The sequence below is a fragment of the Podarcis filfolensis genome (assembly GCF_964270895.1).
Source record: "Podarcis filfolensis genome assembly, chromosome: 1".
In the NCBI taxonomy this organism is placed as follows: domain Eukaryota; kingdom Metazoa; phylum Chordata; class Lepidosauria; order Squamata; family Lacertidae; genus Podarcis; species Podarcis filfolensis.
Window position 1 is genome coordinate 102,031,763 of NC_139604.1, and position 18,503 is coordinate 102,050,265.

At 39.7% G+C, this 18,503-nt stretch overlaps 1 protein-coding gene and 1 long non-coding RNA gene across 13 annotated transcripts in view; both read left to right on the forward strand.

Moving 5' to 3' along the window:
* The window catches only part of NPAS3 (neuronal PAS domain protein 3), a 634,645-nt gene that overhangs the window by 441,191 nt on the left and 174,951 nt on the right, over positions 1–18,503 (forward strand). The window lies entirely within an intron of this gene.
* Positions 7,359–14,862, forward strand: LOC310766926. Its single transcript, XR_014550530.1, has 3 exons — positions 7,359–7,426; positions 7,676–11,513; positions 11,590–14,862. It is a non-coding gene; the product is annotated as an uncharacterized lncRNA (long non-coding RNA).

The following is an 18,503-nucleotide window of genomic DNA, read 5'->3' on the forward strand; positions in this document are numbered from 1 at the left end:
GCTGTTAATCCATTTGAATTAGACCAGGATAGTCCAACCCTGAATTTGTATATGAGGAGCAATTTTGGCCTTTCCTGTTCATACCAGTAAGCATTCTCTTTTGTGTTTGCCCCTGCCTTCTAATTTGTTGATTCTCTTAAGTACTTAGAGGGCATGCAAACAGATAGCTGTGTGTGCACCACTTCTTCTTCTTCTTCTTCATTCCCTGTCCAGAGCACAAAAACACATAGCAAGACAAGAGCTGTTCCACCAGGCCTTTGGCCAGGCCACAGCCTGACTCCCTCCTTCGGCAATCTTCGCGGAGCTCTGGCCCAATGGTTGCCATTGGTTTGATTTGAATTAATTTTATAATGAATGATTTTAGAGTGTTGTGTTGTGTTGTGTTGTGTTGTGTTGTACTGTTGTACTGTTTTACTGTTGTTAGCCGCCCTGAGCCGGGCTTCGGCTGGGGAGGGCGGGATATAAATAAAATTTATTACTATTATTATTGTTGTTATTATTATTATTATTATTATTAGTAGTAGTAGTAGTTGTCGTCTCATCCATGCATTGAGACTACAAAGCTGTGCCTATCTAGTTGCCTCCTCATGTTGAACCCGCAGCATTTCAGAGTAGGCTGCCTTGGAGTCATGGCTTTCAGCATCCTACCTAGAAACCCAAATATTGCTTTCCAGGACCTCACAACCACATCTCCCCATGTCATTGGTGCTGACATGCACCACACCAGTGACTTCTCTCTATCTACCAGGCTATCTAGGCAAAGGGCAGCATCTGTTCATAAATATGATGGTTTGGGATCATGTTATCAAGATCAGGATCTCTAGCTTTTACTTCTGTGCATCCCTGAACAGTATTTTGAGATCCAAGGATATGAGCAATGCTCATAAAGGGAGGAGAAGTGAAAGCTAAATAAATTGGCCCATAAACTGTGTGTCTGAAGAGGATTTGTATGATAGAATAAGCCTCCATATCTCTGGGAAGTCCCGCAATATGCGACTGGGATTATTTACTTTGACTTTGCTACTTTGAAAAAGGAGATACATTTGAATAAAAGATGTGAAAAGTAGCCCTTTATCTCTCTTGGTTATTGTAATGATGAGACCTATGTGCAACAGGAGTACATAAACTGGAGAAGGAAATGTCATTTTTCACACTGATGATTTTAATACGCTTCCATTTAAAGCCATTCATAGTTCTAGTGACTCTGGAGATATTTTGGTTTCATTTTAAAATGTATGTTAATCCCTGCTTGGGATCCAAGTATTCTGTACTTTTTCCATCGCGTCATCCAAAGCAGGTAGAAGTGCCAGCCGCAGGAAAATAGGGCTGGAAAATAAATTTGGAGCAAGCAGTACAACAATTCTTTCAGAATCAGATGTTGTAATCCAGTATTTTTGGACAGCAAATATGCAAATTCAATCAGATTTTGATATGTGGAAAATCACAATAGATGTGTTCTAGTTTCTAAAGATAAAATCATATCTTTTCTCCAGCCAAGAATTTTAGAAATGCTCTGGACCACCCCCTGAAGGTCAAGGTTGTGGTGCCCAGGAGAGGGCATTTTCTGGGGCAACCCCAAAGTTGTAGCCCCAAAGTTTTGTGGGGAAAGCTCCACAGAAGTGTGTCAGTTTTACTCAAATGCTGAAGATGCAACTCTTTACCCTGGCCTTTGACACTTGAGATATGTATTTTTAGGACTCAGTCTATTATTGCAGTTGTAATTTTGTTTAAATCTGTTTTTAATGTTGTACTTTGAATTGTTTGTGATTCGCCCTAGGAGCTTGGAGTGAAGGGTGGGTAATAAATATCAAAATAATCATCATCATCCCCAAAGGACGTACATTAGAGTAGCACAGCAAGGAGAATTCTGGAAGGAAGAAGCCTTTATGTAGCTGTATGCAAAGCAAGAACTGTGAAATATAACTATGCCTCTACTAAACATAGTTGGAATCCAGATTCCGCTTTCTAAAATTTGTGGTCCTTTGAACCACTCTGCGCTGAAGGGTTCCATCTTGTCTTCATTTAGATGTTGAAGAGCATGGAAGACAAGATGGAACCCTTCACCACACTGGCCTTCAGGGGTTATCAGTATGCAGATGAAGCTACTCTCTCATTTTCATCTGCTCCCAGGGTGGTAGAGAAGGTCAGTGGTGGGCAGCATGTGGGTAAACAGACTGAATCTTAAGCTAGTAAAGCTGGAAGCACTGTGGTGGATCTGATATTTTGCACAGGGTTGCACTCTCAGCATAGTCCAGGAGTGCTTCTGGATCCAGCACTACTCCAAGATGCCCCAGTGACATTGATGGCCAGGCGTGTTTGTCAACAGCTTATGCTGATGCAGCACTTGTGTCCCTTTCTGGGGAAACTGGATCCAGCCACAGCCATTCATGCCCAGTCCAGAATGGATTGTTGTAATGCACTGTGCATAGGACTCATTTTGAAGAGTGCGCAGAAATTTAATTGGCACTGAACATCAGGCACTGGGTGGTATTCAGCTAAGTTTTACTCAAAGTACACTAGCTGAAAATAGTGAACATGACTAAGTTAGGGCCATCGATTTCAACAGGTCTACTCTGAGTAAAACTTGAGTGAATACCTCCCAATATTTTCAGTTGTAAGACGTTCTGAGCATATCACCCTAGTGCTACTTCTGTTGCACTGGTTGCTAGTTTGCCGTTAGCTCAAATTCAAAGTACTAGTCTTCACCTCTAAGGCCCTAAATACAAGGACTGCCTCTCTCTGTATGAACCTGATTAGCGGTTCCATTCAGCAGTTGAAGCCCTGTAATTTTACAGAAGTTGCCATGCAAGCCAAGAGAGAACCTTCTCAACCAAAGACTTATGTTATAGAACACATTGCCAAAAGATCTTCATGTCTCTTTCACTGCTTACTTACTTATAAAGGCTAGCTTTTCAAGAAAGCCTTTGGGTTAAATTAGCTGTGCCACTTATTTGTGTGGTAACACAGCCTTCCTATAACAACAACAACAACAACAACTTATTATTTATACCCCATCCATCTGGCTGGGTTTCCCAAGCAACTCTGGGCGGCTCCCAACGGAATATTAAAAACACGATAAAACATCAAACATTAAAAACTCCCCTAAACAAGGAAATGCTACATTTGGGAGCCTTCCTGCTCATTTTTCTGAGTGAGGCCCTGGATTTCTCCCCCTAAAGTCTTGCCCTGGATGGCATCACTGAGCAAATTCCATGGCTGAACTACGTGTGGTTTGGAGAAATACTTCCATTTGTGTGTTCTGAATCTTCTCCCGCTGAGCTTCATTTGATGACCTCAGGTTCTAGTCTTAGAAGACAGGGAGAAAAAATAAGTTTTCAGTCCACTTTTTCAACACTATGCCTAATTCTGTAACTTATTATGTGTACTTATCATGTGTACCCTTACTCACATTTTTTTGTAAAATAAAAAAAGACCAAATGCTGGAGCTTTTCCATGTTCTCCCCCCCCCAAAAAAAATCATTTTGCTTTCCTTATTCTCCAACATTTCCAGCTCCGAATATTCCTTTGAGGTGTGCTAACCAACACCATACACAGCACTGCTCTTTTGCTCTGGAAATGAAAAGGCTATCTAGCATATAGGAAATGTGCTTTCCTTAAGGAGTCGTAAGAGATGGGCTGTTAAGAGAAGTTTTTGTCTAGCCATCCTTATGAAAATCCTACCTTGACACATTTCTAAATGGTGTGGAAAGTGTGCCAGGTGGAACGCATCCAAAATCTACAACAGCTTTTCGTGTGTGTTTAGGAGACTGTAATTCTTTTAGCAACAATAGACTAATATGACAAATTACTTTTATTCTTGAACAAAGGGGCTTAATTTGCTTCCTGCTGTGATAGTCTGAAAACCAGGAATACATCGGAAGTGTGTGAGAACCCGACATCTTGAGCACCAAATGTGTTTGTTTAATAAAGCCTCTGTACAGTACTACATAATTTCTCTGCCACCAGAGAATTTTTTTCCCCCATGCTCACAAATTATTTGCCTTAGTTGAGTGTATTCTCAGAAATTAGAGGCTTTCCCCCATCATGTAATTAGTGTTTTAAAAATAAAGCCAGGTTTTTTTTATGGCGTTAGGAAGTGAGAGAAATATAAGCCATGTTTTTCTAATTATGAGACTGCTGTAAAAAGGCTCTATAAAGCAGATGCACTTTGCAAATTGGAACTTGGATTCCAGCTTCACAGTGTTATGCAGCGCAATCCTAAACTAGTTTATTACCCAAGTAAGTGTGCATAGGATTTCAAACTTAAGGTGGCTCCTTAAGGCGGCAATGATAATCAGGCATGATGTCAGTGCATTCTCAGATTTAATTAATTTCCCAGTTTGTAGTTATTTCAGATTTGTCTTCTCTGACTTGTGAAGTTTGAAAAGCAACTAGTATAAGTAAGGTAAACCAAAATAAAAACCATGCCTGATGTTTATCCCACCCCCTTTATATCCTTCCTGGTGCACAAGAAGGTTAAAACTTACCATTTATTTTCAACAAAACAAGTCAAACTTTTTTGTTTGTTGCCAAAGGCTATTGCAAAAATGCAGAGAATGAATAGTGTACAACACGTATAAAATTATATCTATTTATCTCTTTGTTCTAAAGCTGCTGCCTTATTTTTCCTTCACGACAAGAACTTGAAGTGTACGTATACATAGAATATTTTGTTTTTCTTATACATCCCATAGCAAGGTTTTTCCCCTTAGAGCATAATTTTCAACAACAAATGCAGCCAAATTTATAACCATATAAAACAATTTAAAACTGCTAAAAAAGCATGTTAATTGAGGCTTCTCTGGTTTATGTTAGTAATAAATAAATAATTTCTAAGACCCACATGCTTTTTCAACACCCTATTATATTCCACCCCCACTCCTCTCCTGCTGAGTTGCTTTGTAGAAACACTGGGAAAGGTAGATCTTTGAAGATGATGTGGTACTGCCACGGGCAGAGCTATTCCTTGCCAGCAGGGGGCACCTCCACCACAGTTATAAGCCCCTCTAGGCAATGGGTGTGGGTGTTGCGGGACTGCTTTTCCAGAGATTGACCATAAAAAATAATCTAAAAATGCCCACAAAATTGCTGATCATTCTTTGTTTACCATTGTAGAACTCAAATTTGCAAGAGGTTGTCATGTAGAAAATCCCCAAGTAGCCAAATGTTACATAATTAAGCAATAATAAATATGCACAGGTTAATGAAAAGCCAATTGATAGGAGAATACCAAATATATTTGTTATTCTCGAAGGTGTAACAAAACTCTTATGTCTGCAGAGTATTTACATCAGAAAGAATCGGAATGATGGACATCTAATAAGGAGAGAAATGCAACACTGAGTCTACTTCCTTCTTTTATGATCAATATATTTACCTTTTTCATCATTATAGTAAAATTATTTTAGAGTTCAGGCAAGTAACATTTGGTTTGATACATTTTTTCCCATCTTATATACTAGCAGAACACTAGTGATTCTTACGAGTTTTTCTTAAGTAATTCTATTATCCATTAAGTAATATTAGCAAAAGTCCTTTTAAATAAAGAGGATTTTAAAATGAAGTTTTGTTGGATAGACTTCAGTGGGGGGCATACATTCATGTGAATCCTGGAATTCAACTTAAAATGTATGGGTTGGAGGGGTCCTAGAAGTGGAATGGGATGTGTTTCAGGGCCGACTGAAGGTGAGAGCATAGTTGTTTTTAAAATACCCTAGAATGGACAGAAGTGATATGGGTCACTTTGATCCAATTCCTAAAATCTATCCCTTCTTCAGTGTAAATCAACATTATTATTCTTATTGTTGGTTTTTTTAATTTTTGGTTTTGTGATAAAGGGTGTCTAGACACTCAAATAATCCTATTTTTCCTGCTTTTCTTTGAGCTGGTATTCCATGATGATGAAGTCCCAGGCTTTTACTAGACACTGATTCTGCGGAGTCAGCCTCAGATTTCCATAGCCTCACAATTTCTAACTTGGCTGCTAATAGGAAAAAAAATCAGTCCTCTAATTTTGTTCAGTTCCTTGTGGATCCATAAGATGTGGAGTAGCAAAGCTGTGGTACTCAGTTTTTGCAGTAATGTTGTTGATCTAACATACCACTGAATCCTTGGTAATACAAAACTCTGCTGAAATCACCAGGCCTAGAAATACCACAGCAAGAGCACCAAGACATGAACCAGCAGAGAATACATATGATCCATCACTGTATGAAAACGCAGCCAGTCTTCTGGCATGGGCAAAGCTGAATCACCTTTTCCTGAAGACCAAGCAAATAAAGGACTCCCTGAATGATGTAGATGTCTAGTACAGGCATCAATTAAGGACTGGGCAAAATGGTGCCTTCATGATTCAGTCACCAAACAAATGGAACCAACCCTGGGCCTACATCTGTAATTGAATTGCATTAACTTAAGAGAAGTACCTTCCATGTTTAAATGAATGGGTTCTGTGATTTCCATTCTGTAACATCCAGAATGCAGGGCCTAGATGCAGCTACCGAGATGCAGGTACATAGGATACTGATATACTGGGCTCACATCCAGGGAGGACCCAACCCTAAGCTTTGGGTTTAAAAGAAAAGCAAGTTGATACATCATCAAAGGAGTATATGAAGCCAAATGTGCAGCAATTTTTTTTGTGAGATGTCAAGCCAGTCTGGCTATTCTAGCCTTTCGCAGTTTTAGACAATGAGCAAAGTCAGAGCTAAGATTGATGAGTGAGTTGTTTGGACACCAGGGGATGAACATCCCTGGTGTCCTAAAGAGCTGCTGCTTACAGTCTTCCTTCCTGCTTCTGTCTTATTTGGCAGTCCATTAACTCTCCACACCTGACCGTATTCCCCCCTTATCGCCTGTTACCCGCCCTTCCATCCTAGCAGCCAGAATTCCTCTTTCCTGTTGTGGGTTCATCTGAGATTGGGTACTTCCTAGAAGTTAGCTTGTGCAAGTATTACTGCATAATAAATGCAGGGAGATGTTAAAGACCCTGCCGCCCCACAATGACAAATGCAAAATGTGAGAACTTCGCAAAGCCTTCCTGGACTTAAGTCCATTCCTTCATCAAGCTGCAGAACTGAGTGTTTTTTTCTTTGTAGAGCTAACCATTGGCAGAAGGATATTGCAACAGGAGTGTCAGTAATAAAAAGTTTTCCTTCCTCTTGGGAACATAGTACTCTTGGGCATCTCCATTCAGGCTTTGCCTTGAATTTTCATTTTATTTGCAGCCTCCCATACATTTTGTGTCTACTTACAGTGTTTGATATTGCCATATTCTGAATGGCATGGTATGCAACAAATCACATAAAATTTAATAAAAAAAGCAAAATAATATCATTTCCCTTTTGTGTTAAATTATTTGGGTTAAAATATATGTTTCTGTGCCTTATTTGTTGCAAAATCCACATTGCATTTTATTCACTGAGCAGTTCTTACTAGGTCTGTCAAACAGAACAAACAGAACTTTTTTTAGATTAGCATTGTTTAGTCAGAATTAATCAATTCGTATCAAGCCAACATAACCATCAACAGCTTGAGAAATTTGGCCATGATTGTCCTCTGAATTATTTGAATTGTTTATCCAGCACAAATTACTAATTCAATGGGGATCTCTACTAAGGTGATGGCTGCATTTGAATGTAATGCTAAAACTATGGTTTATCAAATTGGGGACAAGCTATAGCAAGTCTTAGACTTGAGTGCTTCTCTCTCTTCCAGCAGCCACACACAGAAGGGCCCAAATGTGTTAATTTATGTAATATCCAATATAATGGTGGTTTATCTTAGTGATGGTTTACTGAAACAAGCCAACCTCAAAACTTGGGTTATGAAGCTACCTTGTTTGAAAAAGACATAGCTAAGACTGACCATGATTTAAGATTGGACATAATGTTAAAAATGGAAGTTTCTTATTTTAGCCATGCTGGGGAGAAGGGAGGAGCGTAAGGGTCACTGCAATTCATTTCATGACCCACCATAATTTATTGTGTTCTAACTTGGCCAATGAGTTTTTACTTTGTAGCATGTACTTTACACCAAGATACTCTGAAACCAGCCATACTCCGAAGCAGCTTTTAAGGGATCCCAGCATTAATGTGTAATGTAGGCCAAAAAAAAAAAAAAAAGCTTTGGCAATACTACATCCGCATGCTATAATAAAAGAGGCTTTTCTTCTTTCTCAAGAAGCTTGGTTCATGGGTTCTAGACTTTTCCTTACCAACCTGGTATCCATGAGACTGCTTACATCTATCTGCTTTAGAAGTTTAGAGTTAATGGGATATAATTATAGAGACAACAAATCATTGTCAAGACCTCTCTTTCTCCTGTAAATATATTTAGTATCTCAGTGTTTCAAAGTGAAAAACATGGCATTTTTAAATGTCCTCTCCTTATTTATGCTGTGGCTACCACATTTGTATAAACAGAAAATTACTCCATTCATGCTTTATTACCTCTTCTTTTGTACCACAGCCTTGACCCCAGTCATCATAAATTGAGAAATAGTGGGGAACTAATGGAGACAGATGGGAATATGGCTTGCCATTTACTCAAATTGGTAAAGTAATTAACCTCAAGGTGCTGGTTTGCAAGAAAAATTGTTGGAATATCTCAGGGCGCCGGTAAACAGACTCCTGCTATAACCACTTCTGACAACTGCATCATAAACTAGACTTATTCTGTTCAATTGACCTGTCAACGTCTTGAGTCCAAATAAAGATTTGTATTACAATGTACTTGCTGAGAAGTGGGAGAACACTACTGCTGTTTTTTTCTCTCCAAATGGATTGCTGTTCTCTCCCTGCTAGATGCGAGCTGCTATGTCATATATTCATTCTTGAGCCATTATATTCCTTAGAAATCTTCCACTACTGATTGTGTGACAGCTTTGTGATAGCAGATGGTAGTCATTTGGCTTGAGGAAACGAAATGAAAAAACATGGGCCAGACTGACTAGGCTCATTTAGAACAGCAGTGGACACAGGCCAGATCAAGATTTTATTTATCAAGGGAATCCTATAATGAAGCCAGTTTCTTCCTGTCCCCAGCCTTCCCCCAACATTCACCCCATATTGGGAAATGAAGCAGTTTGTCTCTAAATAATTCAAAGGTGGTCCTGTAAACAGGAAGATTTGACCGGTGTATGGCGTTCCATCTGACAGGTTGCTGCTCTTTCCACTCCCAGCTCTTTAAATGTGTGGTGTGTGTTTTTGTAGTGATTTCATTTTCACATTATCAGCTGTAATGTTAGCTATTTGTAGAAGAGAGTTGAATCTTTAGGGGGCTATTAGTGATTTGGCTCACACATTTTCTGCTCAGGAAGTGGAATAGTTTTGATCAGCCAAGCCTTGTACAGCCCTTTGCCTCATATGTTTTGATTTGCAGTTGAAGCAGCCAGGATAACAACAACGAAAAAGCTGTTTTGTTTTTTTTAATTGTGTTTAAACATATCTGGAAGACATATGTCAAGGGAACATGTGGAGTCATTTTTGTCTTGAGTAAAATCTGCTATTCAAGACAGAGACAAACCGGGAAGATTTCATATCTTTATTTACTTTTAAATGCAATTGGATCGCAGACACTGAAAAATACACATTTGTAATATCTACCCCGACACTGAAAAATACACATTTGTAATATCTACCCCGTGCCCCAATATGATTGTCAGGAGATTCCAAATAGTTTCATGCTGTCTAATGTAGATTCTCATCTCCCACTGTCCTGTGGACACTCTCTTTTTTCTGGAAAGGTTTGGTGTCAATTTTGGCAGATTTGGCTCTTGAGTAAATATAAGAGCAAATGTCAAAATCTATCACATGCATCTAAGGTGGTGGGGGCTCATTCTTGCACATCTTCTTTTAATGAAACTAGACTAGTTGATAGCAATTGTGATTTGATATTTCATTCGTTTTTATATTCATGTTGGTCCTCTCTTGGTCTGTCCTGATGAGCTCAAACACGGTGCCAGAGGCAATTTGTCAGTGTCATCTCTGCTACCACATTTCCGTGATTGGATTAAACATTTGTTAATGTGTAATTAATAAAGAAAACACCACACAACATTTTGCATTGACGAGTAATGATTTAGAATGTCATTTAATATTTTCCCATCAGGTAGGCAAATCCTAAGTGTGTACATACAAAAGAAATCTCGCTGTGTCATTGTATAGGTCTTTCCCAACAACTCTTTTGTGCTATCAAAGACATTAATTCTGGCCTGCTTTTGGCTGTACTTTACAACCCCTTGAAGAAGAAATGACATCCAGTAGTGTCTGGAATGTGCCTGTTGTTGTACTTGACTTATTAGAGAGTGCAAATGTATTTTTGACTCCTAGAGAAGATACACAATTAGACTCCTTGTTGTCTGCGTTTTTAAACATTTTTACTTTATAATAAGACAAGAAGTACAGATGTAATAGTTGTAATTTAATCATTTTATTGCTATCTTTGTATATTTTGAAGAATTAGGTATTGTACTCTTGGGAAGCTGTATTTTATGCCTAGTTGGAAAAATGAATAATGTAACAATATGCAAAATGTAAAGTTTTAGAACTTCACTACTGAGTAAGGCATATAAACTAATGATCTAGTTAAAGTCCCTTGTGTACCATAATAAATATGGACTAAATTTGTCATTATAGCTTTAGACAGAGGTTTCAGGCAACAGATTTAATTAAATCCTTTTTTAATATTCATACTTCTGAACTGCATAATTCTGTTCTACTGTAAAACTGCATGCTATATTAAAACAAACAAAAACGGCAGATTACTAAATGGATATTAATATGGAGTCAATAAGCATTTAATTCAGGAGAGAATATTGTGATGAGAGTGTTTGCTCCATCTAGTTCAGGAGATCTTAGCTGAGATGTAGACTCCTCGTGCACACAGCCTGCCTCCTCTTTTGATACTGACTTTTGTCATAGAGGTTAATTAGTTATTTATGGAACTCATAAAGGACACAGGAGGAAAACAGGAATACTTTTTGTTAGCCATTAAGAAGCAGTGATTATTGAAAGTCTAATTTAGACAGCGTATGATGAACCAAGTGTTAGCCAGGACTGTCTATTTTAATTTTCAATCAGTAGTGTTAATAGCGTCCAGATACCAGTGGATAATAAGAATGGCTTGGTAACGCACTGTGTTGTCTTATTGTAATTATACCTACCTTGCCACTGAAAACAAGAGACATTTTACAATGAATTATTCAAGGTGTCCTTTTTATGACTCATCTTGCCTAAACTCACATTAAGCTAAGATGGGTGTATAGGATTGAGCAGATGGACTTGTCAACATAAATGGCTAAAAGCTAAGAGGGTAGTTTTGTATGTCTCTAAACTTTAGATCCACTCCTTAGCCTTTTCAGTATGAAGAACACAGTATATTTCACACAAACACCCAATAGCTTCCTTCTTTTCAGACAAGGATGGGTCCTCCAAATGTTGCATTGCAGTTCCCATTATCCCTGGCCATTGGGAATGCTGGTTGGGTCTGATAGGTGATGGAGTCCCAACAAGGTGGCAGGTCAGAAAGTATATTTCACACAAACACCCAATAGCTTCCTTCTTTTCAGACAAGGATGGGTCCTCCAAGGTGGCAGGTCAGAGGTTCCCCAACTGTGTTGTAACTTAAGCAGTCTTGAGCTAGGGAGCACAACTCTTTCCTGTGGTGTTCTCTCTATCTCTCTCCCGTCCCTCGAACAACTGGCTTCCGTAGCTGCTTTTATTTTTATATTACTGTCTTTTTTCTTCTGCTGGGAATAAAGACAAATAGATTTCTGCTCAGCTCACAGATGCACAGCCCCCTAATGCCCCATGGTAACAACAGTTGTGGCATATCTTGATGAAATTTCAAACACACTTATTCCCAAAGAAAGCCATAAAGACGACTTCTCTCTTGAATATTCCGTGTTCCCACTTGTGATCAGCATGAAGATAACCGTAGTTATAGGGCTGTTGTGCAGTAGCCAGTGATGACCCTTTATTTAACCCTGCTTGACAAAGTTCAATTCTGTTACTTTGGATCCATGACACAAGCACTATGTTCTCAAGCCAGCATGAGCATCATGGTTTATGATTCTGGTTTGCTCACCAACCATAGTTTACTGACCTCAAGTTTACTCCTCAAGTAGCAGGGAGCTCTGGTTTAAAAGTGGAAGCAAGTGCTTCCACTCTTCTCTCCATAGCCACATTGAATAGGAGGAAAATGAGGTGTGAAAGCCAAAGGCTTGTGCACATAATTCCAAAACATTGTTTAGTGTTACATCTGAACTGGGTTGCAGGGATAGCCTATAACATTTCTCACATGTTGACCAGATGGTGGGGACATGCTCTTTCTTTCTTTCTTTCTTTCTTTCTTTCTTTCTTTCTTTCTTTCTTTCTCTTTCTCTCTCTTTCTCTCACAAGTGAGGTAGGAAGATACTTTTTCTTTTCCTTTTTGGGGGAAATGCCACTCTGTATGTCAAACGTTAGCATGCTACATGCAGTATTGAAGTTGTCAGATATGTGTGAACCATTTCCAGGGATCAAAAACACAGTTCTATCCCGTTAAGAACTCTGATCTCTTGTGTCAAAAAGGTGTTTATGATTTTTTAAATCAAAAAGTGATGGGCTGTGATTTCTCATTACCAGGTCAAATGCTCACTTCACTGAACACACTTCAGGTTTTTTTGTTTTGTTTTGTTTTACTTGCTTCATCTACAGCAGTAGTTTAGGAGCAAGGAAAAAAAGATTAAGAAAATAACGGTAAAAGAAATAGTTTCAGAGGACGATTTTTTGACCTTATCTGTTGCAGATATTGATGTGCTTTTATTATTGTTGCTAAAAGGCAGTCTGGGCTTTTACTGTGGTTTTGTTGTTGTTGTCAGAGAAGGTATGTTATTTTCAGCTACTTATTTTTGTAATTAGAATATCTTGTCTTCCTCACCCATCTTAAAATGTGTTTGTGTTATTGAAGGGCATATTATAAATATTTTACATATTTATATATTTTTCTATTATGTAAATTGACAGAAGCTATCGCAGAGGTGAAGGAGACTTAAGAATAAAGTTGTGAAAGATTTTGCTTTGTGTACCAAACATTCAGTGAGCTAATCCTAGAAAGGGCATATTTCTTTAAAGTTCTGAGAGTCAACAAGAAGTACAAACTACCAGGAAGTCCTGCTTGGATGGCCCCCATTCATTTCAATGGTGTTCACATAGGAAAAGATTCTGAAGACACAGAGAACATGGATACTACTCAGTATGCTTCTTTTTTATCAGATTTCTTGCCTGTCCTGCACCATAAGGTTCCACAGTAGGTAACAGCAATATAGGTACACAATTTAAAATCTGACAGAAGAGATTAATTAAGAAATTAGCAGAAGTTTAAAAAAAATCAACACAGTTTAAATCAGAAAATAGAGGTAGGTATTAAACTACGTCTTCAGCTTTCAAAGGCCAAGTCAAGAGGTGTCTCTGCAGCACCCAAAGGAAGCTGCACAATGAAGATAGTAAAAACACCTCTCTGGGGAAAGAATTTAGGAGCATCTACAGAAAACCCATGCAGTCCAATATCCTGTTCTCACAATGGCCAACCAGATGCCTAAGGAAAGCCTGCAAGCAGGGCATGAACTGATATTCAGAAACATACCACCTACAATGCTGTATGCAGTACACAGCCGTCATGGCAAATAGCCACTGATAGCCTAAACTTCCTTGAATTTGTCTGAATGTCTTTTAAAACTATCCAAGGGGTGGCCAGTTCTGCATCTTGTGGAAACAAATTCCATAGTGAAACTCCATGCTGTGTGAAGAAGTCCACATTCAGCATCACCACAAGACCCCAAGTTTTATTTTATGAGAGAGAGAAACTTCCCACTGTACATTTTCTTCACGGATATAGTTATATGCACCTGTATCATGTACCTTCCATTACTTGCTCCTCTTCTAAACTAAAAATCCCCAAATGTTGTTACGTTTTGTCATCAGGGAGGTATGCTAACACCTAGCAAAGCTAATAGTGAACTTGATTTTGAAATAGCATGTTCCTTGCTATTTTTTTCTGCTGCCATTTGCACTGGAATGTTATCAATGCTTATAGTGGTGATGATGGTGAACTCTACTGGGTGTCTGCACTGCTGTCTGTTGGCAGGAGGAAATTGGCTTCTGGTGCTCCCATCTTTTAGGTGACATTGATAAGGCCGAGGCCGGCTGCTGCTATCTGTGCCGGGAATGCTAAGCAAGAAGTCATTCACCGACCTTGTTCTATTTCCCCCTGCTCTGATGGAAGCCAAAGGTGTCACCTTTGTGGGCAGCACAGAACAGCGCCCACTTCTCATTTGCACATCACTCAGACTCCATTTCCTCTTAGCCAGAAAAGCCACTACTGAGACCTGTAACAGCATTTGCAGTTCCGTCCAAGTACAGATCTTGTGAAATTGTCACCTGACAAGTGGCATTTCATCTCTTGGGCAGGTTTCTTAGTCTAATGAGAAATGTGGTGCCACTACATGGGGGGGGGGGGAATGGCAGCTCCGTGTCAAGTAAGTAGCAAGGTACCAATTCAGACGGTGGCTTTTTCAAGAACGCAGGAAAGGATGCGAAAGAGTGGGGAATGGTTTTCTCATTCTCTCCCTCTCCCTCTCTTCCTCCAGAAGTCTGTCAGCTGTAGCAACTATGTTATTTTCAATTAGACTTAAACCATGTCTGTGTATACAAAAGACAGGTGTCACTGCATGAGTTGCTGTGAACTGCTTTTTCTTAAGCTAGAGAAGCTCTAATGTTTCCTTGTGGGCCCATATTTCTGCTTTGCTCCACCTTCCACTGTAAAACAAGAATGCTTGAATTGTTCATAGGAAATGCAAAACAAAACAAAACAAAACAAAAACACACCACAAACAAACACCAATTCTGGTTCTATATTTATATTGATCAATGTTTTGCAAAAAATATAGCTAAGAACATCCTGCAAGTAGGATCCGAGCACAACAGTACTCTGTGTGTCTCCATATCCTTTTAAATAATATTTGCCATCCCAATTACTGTTTTAACGTCCATGCATCTCACCTGCTATTGCAGCTACATATTGCAGACTTGCCCAACTTGCTGCCATCCAGATATTTGGGAATTCTGCCCTCATCATCCCTGACCATTATCCATGCTGAGTGGAGCTAAGTGGAGTTATACTCCAAAATATCTGGAGGCCACCAGGTTGGGCAAGGCTGATTTCTTTTTTCTTTTTTTGCAACAAATGATTTGCATCATTTGGACTAATAGTGTAGTCTCCAGTATTATTGCCTCTACCTGGATTACACGAGGTAATGTTGATCAGTCTTGGTCCTCTTAGCTCAGTGATTCCCAGATGGCTTGCTGCCTCTGGCTAGTGTCCTGTGAGGGGAGGTGACGTGGGCATTTGAAAATAAAGCGACCATGTTGGCTGCAAACACAGAGAGCAGGGAGAAATCATGCAGTCTTGCCAATCAAGATTTTGCACCTCTGCTTTCTCCATGCCATTTCCTTAGCCACATTTGTTTAAAACGTGTTTAAATTAGGCCATGTTGCTTCCTTGGAGACTTTTTGTTTGTGATATAAATATCTCATTGTCTTGTGCTGAGCTCAAGTGCCATAACTTTAAATATGTCGTTGGCAGCCCTGGGGGGTGGGCAGCCAGGTACACTTGCCCTAAGCCTCAGAGGGCTAATCTGGCTGAGGGAACCCACCAGGGACCAGCTGCGTTTTTGTTTGAGTTTATAACTTTATTCCAACAAGATTCCCACCCTGGGCCTCAGACAAGCTCTGCACGGGCCTAGTGAGTAGGACTAAAATTAGCCCTAAATTTGAGGGAAAGGTAATTAGTACATAGCCCCCTTAAAGATGAACACTGCTGAGAAACATATAGACCTACAACTGCTAGACCTGCATTAAATACAGTGGTACCTCGGTTTACGAACATAATCCGTTCCGGAAGTCCATTCTTAAATCAAAACCATTCTTAAACCGAGGTGCACTTTCCCTAATGAGGCCTCCTGCCACAGGTGCTCTTCCACCATTCAGCTTCTGTTCTTAGACCGAGGTAAAGTTCTCAAACCAAGACACTATTTCTGGTTTTGCAGAGTTTGTAAACCAAATTGTTCTTAAACCGGACTGTTCTTAAACCGAAGTACCACTGTATGTTGCATTTTTCTGGGAGTTTTGTGTTTTGTTTTGTTTTGTTTTGTTTTGTTTTGTTTTGTTTTGTTTTGTTTTGTTTTGTTTTACCCAGTCATGCTCCATTTGCATTCCCAGGGTGTTGCATTCTCATTTTCTCCCTCAGTCCCAAAAACAATAGTAGAAAAGGATCTTATCATTCAATTTCCGTAATAAAAGTTGTCTCAAGAGGTTACCTAGTGAAATTCCTCCCTCTTGATATATGATTAAATACAAATTGCTTTCAACAAATATTTGCCCAGCTATTTTAATACCTTGTAAAAACATGCAGCTGCTGAGAATACAACCTGGGTAGGGAAACTGAAGTCTTCAGGGCCCACTTAGGCCTGCCAGGGGTCACACTGTGGCCTACAAGGCCGTTTCCCCCATGGACCCACCCACCTGTCTAACCCCTGATGTCAGATTACTAAAATGTACTCCAAATGACATGAATGGTAGGGTAGGTACAGCCATGGCTGCTAAGCAACAATGGAGAGCAATCCTAATTGTTCTTCTGCCAGCAGGACTTGCATTGGGCACCGGTCCTAGGGTATGTTGCAACGATTTGAAATACAACATTTTTATTTTTTTAAAAAGAAGCTTGTAGTTACAAAGAATACAATCGCAATCCACTCAGGAGCTCCCAGTCACAGTTCCTGACAGCAGCCAATTTCTGCCATAAGCTGGTGCTGCTTTCCTCACTGAATTCAGCAAGCTCCACTTTCAACCAGGAAAACAATATAAAATTATTTTGCTTTTGTGACTGGAAAGGTAAAAAAGTTGGGAGTGTGTTGAATGCACTCATGATTCAAAGTGTGATCACCTGGCGTAATTGACACAGCTGTTTTCTTGCAGCTCCAGGCTGCGTATGGATAACATCATAATATAGTTTAGTCAGTAGGCAACATGAGAACGGGCCTTCTCTGCAGTGGCTCCCTGTCTGTGGAATGCTCTCCCCAGGGAAGTTTGCCTGGCACCTTCATTATACACCTTTAGGTGGCAGGCAAAAACATTCCTTTTTAACCAGGCCTTTGGTTGATCTGATTGATATCTTACCCCTTTTGAAAATGTGGCTCTTTGGGGGGAGTGTTATTGGGTTGTTGTTTTTATTTTCATTATATATGTTGTGGTTTTATGTTTATCTTTTCTTTGAACTGCCCTGAGACCTCCGGGTATAGGGCGGTATATAAATTCAATAAATCACCATCATCATCATCACTACCACCATCATCATAGGTGGCCTGAACAGCGGACTTAGCTACGTTAGTAAAGAAAATGTGTTTTATATGTGTTATAACACTGTGACACCAGATGGCGCTGTGTAGTTCTGCTTTTCGCCAACGTGATTTCCCACTATGACGTTTACAATGCGTTTTCCTGAAACGCTTTTTTGATGTATCTAGATCCAGCCTTAGTTATATCATGATGGAGTTTCCTACTGTAGTTTAAGAGGGACAACGTCATATGATGGGCCACCACAGTCTGGGGGCAAATTGGCGCTGCTGCTCTTGAGCTCATCTACAGCTACCTTTTGCATCTTTGATATCAGGAGACTATACCCTTCACTTTCTCTGGCCTTTTCCAAGTTTGGAATACAGAAAAAAAAATCTATAAAATATTACTGGTACAAAGGCTGCAGAGGTTTAAGGTAGAATCATAGAGTTGGAAGGGACCCTGGCAATCGTCCAGTCCTTGCATTATAAGCACCATGCAGTCCTTGCATTATAAGCACCAAAAGGGAAGGAAGGAAAGAAGGAAAGAAGGAAGGAAGGAAAGAAAGAAAGAAAGAAAGAAAGAAAGAAAGAAAGAAAGAAAAGTACAGGAGCCAGCTCACAGCTCAGGTGCCTGGACTCCACACCATAGCTTTGTTGTTTAGCCGTGTCCGACTCTTTGTGACCCCATGGACCAGAGCACGCCAGGCACTACAGAGCACACCGTAGCTACTTATATACATATTACAGTCAAGCATGCGGTTGTCAACATCCATCTATGCAGTGTAGGCAGATCAGCAGGGCTAGGGGGAGAAAAGGGGTCACTGTACTTAAAAGAGACAAAAAGCCCTGCAGCCCCAGCAACTTCAAAATGAACCAGGCACCACTGGTTTATAACAGCCACAAGAATCTGGAAATAGTTTTGTTCAGAAACCTGACAAGATTTGCTGGTAGTGACAACTGATTTGACAATGAACAGTGATTTAGGTCTGCCTGTAATAAGTGAATTAATCTGAGTTAAAACATAGTGATCTGTCATGTTTAGAGATACCTCAACAGCTGGCTGACTTGTCCTCTGTCAGGCTAGTTTGTCCTGTGCAAATTTTCTGTCAAGAAAGGAAAAGAACTGTTG